Genomic DNA, 7,467 nt, shown 5'->3' with positions numbered 1-7,467 from the left:
AGGGGGGTGGGTGGGTGTGGTGGCTCATACCTGTAATCCCAGCATTTTGAGAGGCCGAGGTGGGCGGATCACCTGAGGTCAAGAGTTTGAGACCAGCCTGGCCAACATGGCGAAACCCCATCTATATTAAAAATACAAAAAAAATTAGCTGGGAGTGGTGATGCTTGCCTGTAATCCCAGCTACTTGGGAGGCTGAGGCAGGAAAATCACTTGAACTTGGGAGGCAGAGGTTGCAGTGAGCTGAGATCACCTCACTGCCCTCCAGCCTGGCAACAGAATGAGATTTCGTCTCAAAAAAAAGAGTTTACACCAAAACTTGTATGCAATGTATACATAGTTATTATTTCTTTTTTTCTTTTAATTTTTTTATTTTCTCCTCAGTTACAAGCAATATTGTTATTATTTCTGATAGCCAGCAGGTAGAAACAACCCAAATGTCCATCAACTGATGAATAGATAAACAAAATGTGGTATATCCATACGATGGACTATTATTCAGCCAGAAAAAGGAATAACATACTGATTCATGCTACAACATGGATGAACCTTGAAAACCTTATACTAAATGAAGGAAATCAATTACAAAATAACATACATTGTATGATTCATTTATATGAATCAATCAAGACAGAAAGTAGATTAGTGGTTGCCAAGGGATAGTAGGAAGGGGGGAATGGGGAATGATGGTTAATAGTGTGACTGCCCAGTGGGTTCACCTTGCCTGCTGCCAGGACAGAGCTGATTTATCAACACAGGGAAATTGCAATAGAGAAAGAGTAATTCACGCAGAGCTGACTGTGCAGGAGACCAGAGTTTTATTATTACTTAAATCAGTCTCCCCCAGCATTCAGGGAGCAGAGTTTTAAGGATGACTTGGCGGGTGGGGGGAAGCCAGTGAGCCAGACGTGCTGATTGGTCAGAGGTGAAATCACAGGGAGTCAGAGCTGTCTTCTTTCACTAAGTCAGTTCCTAGGCAGTGGGTCACAAGATCAGATGAGCCAGTTTATCAATCTGGGTGGTGCCAGCTGATCCATCAAGTGCAGAATCTGCAAAATATCTCAAGCATCGATCTTTAGGGAGGGTCAGAATCTTGTAGCCTCCAGGTGCATCACTCCTAAACCATAATCTCAAATCTTATAGCTAATGAAAGCAATCTAGTCTCCCAGCAAGAAGGAGGTCTATTTTGGAAAGGGCTATTATTGTCTTTGTTTTAAACTATAAATTATGTCTTTTTTTTTTTTTTGAGACGGAGTTTCACTCATGTTACCCAGGCTGGAGTGCAATGGCGCGATCTTGGCTCACCGCAACCTCCGCCTCCTGGGTTCAGGCAATTCTCCTGCCTCAGCCTCCTGAGTAGCTGGGATTACAGGCACGCACCACCATGCCCAGCTAATTTTTTGTATTTTTAGTAGAGACGGGGTTTCACCATGTTGACCAGGCTGGTCTCGATCTCTTGACCTCGTGATCCACCTGCCTCAGCCTCCCAAAGTGCTGGGATTACAGGCTTGAGCCACCACGCCTGGCCTATAAATTATGTCTAGGCGAGGTGGATCACGCCTGTGATCCCAGCACTTTGGGAGGCTGAGACAGGTGGATCACTTGAGGTTAGGAGTTTGAGACCAGCCTGGCCAACATGGTGAAACTCTCTCTCTACCAAAAATACAAAAATTAACCAGGTGTGGTGGTGGGCACCTGTAATGCCAGCTACTTGGGAGGCTGAAGCAGGAGAATTGCTTGAACCCAGGAGGTGGAGGTTGCAGTGAGCCGAGGTCATGCCACTGCACTCCAGCCTGGGTGACAGAGTGAGACTCCGTATCAAAACAGAAGCAAAAACTAGAAACTAGAAACTAAATTTCTCCCAAAGTTAGTTCAATCTATGCCTAGGAATGAACAAGGACAGCTTGGAGGTTAGAGCAAGATGGAGTCGATTGAATTAGATCTCTTTCACTGTCTCAGTCATAATCTTGCAAAGGCAGTTTCAATAGACATGAGATTTCTTTTTCTGAGTGATGAAATGTTCTGGAATTAGAGAGTGGTGACAGTTTCACAACTTTGTGGATATACTAAAAACCAACGAAATTGCACACTTTAAAATGATTAATTTTATATGTTAATTGTATCTCAAGAAAAAGTATAGTATTTAATAGTAGGTACCCATGTACATACTACCTAATTCAAGAATAAAACTGTTACAAATACAATTCCAATTTCTAATTATAATTCCATTCCATTATAAATTCCATTTTCCCATCTGATTCCCCTCCCTCTCTACCTAGAAGTGGCCACTACCCTGAAGTCAGTGTTTATCATGGCAATTGTCTTCATTTATTTGGGCTGCTATCACAAAACACTTTAGACTGAGTATTTTATAAGCAACAGCAACTTATTTCTCACAGTTCTGGAGGTTGGGAAAGCCATGATTAATGGGGTGGTGTTGTCTGGTGAGGGCCCACTTTCTCATAGGCTGCACCTTTCAGTGTCCTCTCATGGTGGGAGGAGCCAGCTAGCTCTCTTAGATCTCTTTCATAACGCACTAATCCCATTCATGAGGGTACCTACTCATCTCCTAAAGGCCTCATCATCTAACACTCCCACATTTGGGATTACATTTCAATGTATGACTCTTGGGGACACACAAACATTCAGAGCATAGCAGTAATACATGTCTTTTAACATTTTAACAAACATTTTAACTTTTAACAAAGGTATGAATATCCCTAAACAATATAGTATTTCTGTGTGTGTGTGTGTGTGTGTTTCTGAGCTGGAGTTTCACTCTTGTTGCCCAAGCTGGAGTGCAATGGTGTGATCTCAGCTCACTGTAACCTCTGTCTTTGGGTTTAAGTGATTCTCCTGCCTCAGCCTTTTGAGTAGCTGGGATTGCAGGTGATTAATTTTTTGTATTTTTGGTAGAAACGGGGTTTCACCATGTTAGCCAGCCTGGTCTCAAACTCCTGACCTCAGGTGATCCGCCTGCCTCAGCCTCCCCAAATGCTGGGATTACAGGCATGGTGGCATGCCTGGCCTCTTTGTGTGTTTTTAAGCTTAATATAAATCATATAAGTTGCATCCTCTGCAATATTCTTTTTTCCTACCAACATGATGTTTTTGAGAATTATCTATATTCTTTTTTTTTTTTTTTTGACATGGAGTCTTGCTCTGTCACCCAGGCTGGAGTGCAGTGGTGCGATCTTGGCTCACTGCAACCTGTGCCTCCTGGGATCAGTGGTTCTTCTGCCTCAGCCTCCCGAGCAGCTGGGATTACAGGCACATGTGCCACAACACTCAGCTAATTTTTGTATTTTTAGTAGAGATGGGGTTTCACCATCTTCACCAGGCTGGTCTTGAATTCCTGACCTCAAGTGATCCGCCTGCCTCAGCCTCCCAAAGTGTTGGGATTACAGGCATAAGCCACCCTGCCTGATGAATTATCCATATTCCTACCTTTCACTGTTGGGTAGTATTTCATTACATACTATGTTATATTTTGTATATTAACCTATTGGTGAACATTTAGGTTGTTTCTAATTTTTCCATATTTCAAGCAATGCTTCAGAGAACATCTTCAACAGGTTTCCTTTTGCACATGTTCATCTCCCTGGATTTTATATTCAGGAGCAGGATTGCTGAGTCAAAGGTCTGCACATCTACTTTGTTAGCTATTGCCACAAGCCCATTACTAGTCAGGTGAAGCCTTTTCATACTTATTCGTCATTTGTATTTCTTCTGTGGCTTTATGTTTACATCCTTTGTCCATTTACCTAATATAAGTTTGTTAGGAATTCTTTATATATTTTTGAATTCTCATCCTTTGCCAGCCAAAACGTTGCAGAGATTTTCTCCCAGTTAGTAGTTTATCTTTTTTCCCTTTATGACACAGTCTTTTGATGCACAGAATTTCTATATTTAATGTGGTTGAGATATCAAGTTTTTTTAATTTTTTATTTATGTGATGATTAATTTTATGTGTCAACTTGACTGGGTCATGGCATGCCCAGATACTTGGTTAAACATTATTCTGGGTGTGTCTGTGAGGGTGTTTGTAGATGAGATTAACTTTTCAATCCATAGACTGAGTAAAGCAGATTGCCCTTCCCAAGTGGGTGGGCCTCATTCAATCTTTTGAAGGCCTGAATAGAACAAAAAGGTGGAGTAAGAAAATTCTGTCTCCCTGTCTGACTGTGCTCATGCTGGTACTTTGGTCTCCTGCCTTTGGACTTTTTTTTTTGAGACTGTCTCTCTCAAGCACCCACGCTGGCATGCAGTGGCAGGATCTCAGCTCACTGCCACCTCCGCCTCCCGGGTTCAAGTGATTCTCCTGCCTCAGCCTCCCAAGTAGCTGGGATTACAGTCTCCCACTACCACACCCAGCTAATTTTTTTTGCATTTGTAGTAGAAACAGGATTTCACCATGTTGGCCAGATTGGTCTTGAACTCCTGACGTCAGGTGATCTGCCTGCCTTGGCTTCCCAAAATGCTGGGATTACAGGCGTGAACCACTGTGCCTGACCTGCCTTTGGATTTTTATTTGGGCCATTGGCTCTCTTTGTTCTCAGGCCTTTGGACTCAGACTAGAACTAAACCATTGACTCTCCTTTGTCTCCAGCTTGCTGACTGCAAATCTTGGGGCTTAGCCTCCATAACCACGTGAACTGACTTTTTTATAACCTTTCCCTTCCCCAGGAGAAGGACGAATGTAAGTCCTTCCCTTATGCAGTCTGGGCAAGTCTCTACTCATTACTCCTAGGAGGTCTGGAGGGTGCAGAGGAGGAAGCTCTGAGAATCAGAAAGACACCAAACTGCACCATGGAAGATTTTACTAATTTGTCCAAGTGATTGAATTTACCTTCTCTGAGCTTCAGTTTCCCCAACTATAAAGTGATGACAACACTTATCTTGCCCTCCTCCCTAAGTTGCTGCAAAAAGACATAGTAAAAATCTTTAGGGTGCTGGGTGTGGCGACTTACTCCTGTAATCCCAGAACTTTGGGAGCCTGAGGCCAGTGGATCACCTAAGGTCAAGAGTTCGAGACCAGCCTGGCTAACATGTTGAAACCCTGTCTCTACTAAAAATACAAAAATTAGCCAGGCATGGTGGTGGGCACCTGTAATCCTAGCTACTCAGGAGGCTGAGGCATGAGAATCACTCGAACCTGGGAGGTAGAGGTTGCAGTGAGCCAAGGTAGTGCTACTGCACTCCAGCTAGGGTGATGGAGCAAGACTCCATCTCTCCCTTTTTTTTTTTTTTTTTTTAATAGAGACAGGGTTTTGGCCAGGCTGGTCTCGAACTCCTAACCTTGTGATCTGCCTGCCTCGGGCTCCCAAAGTGCTGGGATTACAGGTATGAGGCACCGAGCCTGGCAAAAAAAAAAAAAAAAAAAAAAATCTTTAGGAATGCAGCCTTAAAATCACACAGACTTGCACTGCACTGGAATCCTTCTCATAAGCTACGTGACTGAGAAAGTTACAGAACTCCATGAGCCATTACAGCTACTTCCCAGGGTAAGAAAACTATGTAAGTAAGTTGCTTAGCATATACTAAGTACTCAATAAAGTTGGCTATTCCTATATGAGATGATGATGCTTATTATTATTTAAGGAAAGTCTCAGACGAGGCCCCATCTGTAAACATTGAAAGGAGGGAGTACAGAGGCTAACTTTTCTTAGAGTGTCTGCTTCTTTTAGCCAAATATAGGGTGTGGCTCGAAGGAATGAGGAAGCAGTTCATGAGGTGACAGGGCACAGAACACTGTCTTCACAGATCTTGGGGGAGAGAGGGAGTGGTCAGCTGACCCTCCCGAAAGATCAGAGATCCTTGTCGCTCATCTACCCACTGATGCAGTCCTCTTGACTCTGTCCTATCCCCTCCTACCAGTCCAGTCACCAAGTTCTGGTGAGGCTGCCTCTGAAATAATAATAACAATAGTAATTGTTGTGATGATATTGTTACCTTGAAGTGTACGAAGGCTTTCTAATACATTATCCCAATTACCTTTCATTATCTCTCTCCTGTTTACCTTTCATTATCTCTCTCCTGTTCTTAGGAAGGATATTACAGATTGTCCTGCATTTTACAGATAGGAACTCTGAAATTGGAATAAAGGAAGGGATTTATTCAAGGGCTGGGATTTACCTGAGACTACACAATAAGTTAATGGCAGAGGCAGGACTAGAACCTGCAGCTTCTGACTCCCAGGCTAGTGCCAGTGCCCCTTTCAAGTCACACTTGCGTTGGCTTTCCATTCCCATGGCCTCCCAGTCTATTCTCTTATCTTCTGGACCACTACAGTGGTTCCCACTGGTCCTGCCTGCCTCTGATCCCTCCGCACCCATTTGTTCTACACAGGTAGTCACATAATTGTCTGGAAGTGCAGCTTTGATCTTGTCTTTCCCTTCCCAATATAACTTGCCCATTTTTTCAACTTGAGGGGTCACCTGGATTCTAGTTCAGTTTCCCAGTGAAGTCCTAATCTTTCCTTGAATACATATATTGACAAGGAATTCATCACTCCCAAGGTGGTCCGTTCCATTCTTGGGTAACTTGGACTGTTACGGAGTTCTTTATATTAAGCTGAAATTGTCTTCCTGGATATCTGTCCACTGGAGCTTATGGAATTTTTTTTTTTTTTTTAGGGCATTTCCATCATCATGGAAAGTTCTATGGGACTGCTGTGGTTTGAACACAAGAGCAGGAGTTTATACTTACTCTGAGGCACTGTATCTTGAGAGTTCTAGCTCAGCTTCCAAGGCTGCTGAGAGCTTTAAGAAACTGGTTCTGAGGCTGGGTGCGGTGGTTCATGCCTGTAATCCCATCACTGAGGGAGGCTGAGGCAGGCGGATCACCTGAGGTCAGGAGTTCAAGACCAGCCTGGCCAACATGGTGAAATCTCATCTCTACTAAAAATATAAAAAATTATCACAAAGAGTTTGTTTGGAGTTTTAAATTAAAAATTAAAAAAAAATTAGTTGGGTGTGGTGTTGGGCACCTGTAATCCCAGCTACTCAGGAGGCTGAGGCAGGAGAATTGCTTGAACCCAGGAGACGGAGGTTGCAGTGAGCCGAGATCGTGCCATTGCACTCCAGCCTGGGCAACAAGAGTGAAACTCTGTCTCAAAAAAAAAAAAAGAAAAAGAGCCGGACGTGGTGGCTCATGCCTGTAATCCTAGCACTTTGGGAAGCTGAGGTGGGTGGATCACCTCAGGTCAGAAGTTCAAGACCAGCCTGGCCATCATGGTGAAACCCCATCTTTAAAAAAAAAAAAGAAAGAAAAAAACGAATTCTGGTTGGTTTTTGGAGTGTTCACTTTCCCTCCCAACCTAATAGCAACAGTAGATTTGATCAACACTTTGTACCTTCCTCAGCTTCATTTAAAACCAACTGATAAAAATGCTCAGCAGAGGCTGGGCTTAGTGGCTCAAGCCTGTAATCCCAGCACTTTGGGAGGCCGAGGTGGGTGGATCACGAGGTC

General features: G+C 43.4%; 1 long non-coding RNA gene across 1 annotated transcript in view; it reads left to right on the top strand.

Annotated features, from left to right (window-relative positions):
- The window catches only part of LOC116562748, a 36,819-nt gene extending 29,972 nt beyond the window's left edge, over positions 1-6,847 (top strand). The window contains exon 4 of the long non-coding RNA XR_004274088.1: positions 6,633-6,847. This is a non-coding gene — a long non-coding RNA (uncharacterized LOC116562748). The remainder of the gene's footprint in view (positions 1-6,632) is intronic.
- Positions 6,848-7,467: the final 620 nt, after the last annotated feature.

The sequence above is a fragment of the Sapajus apella genome, unplaced genomic scaffold (assembly GCF_009761245.1).
Source record: "Sapajus apella isolate SASKATOON/1434 unplaced genomic scaffold, GSC_monkey_1.0 scaffold33, whole genome shotgun sequence".
NCBI classification, from domain to species: domain Eukaryota; kingdom Metazoa; phylum Chordata; class Mammalia; order Primates; family Cebidae; genus Sapajus; species Sapajus apella.
This window is presented reverse-complemented; position numbering and strand designations above follow the sequence as displayed.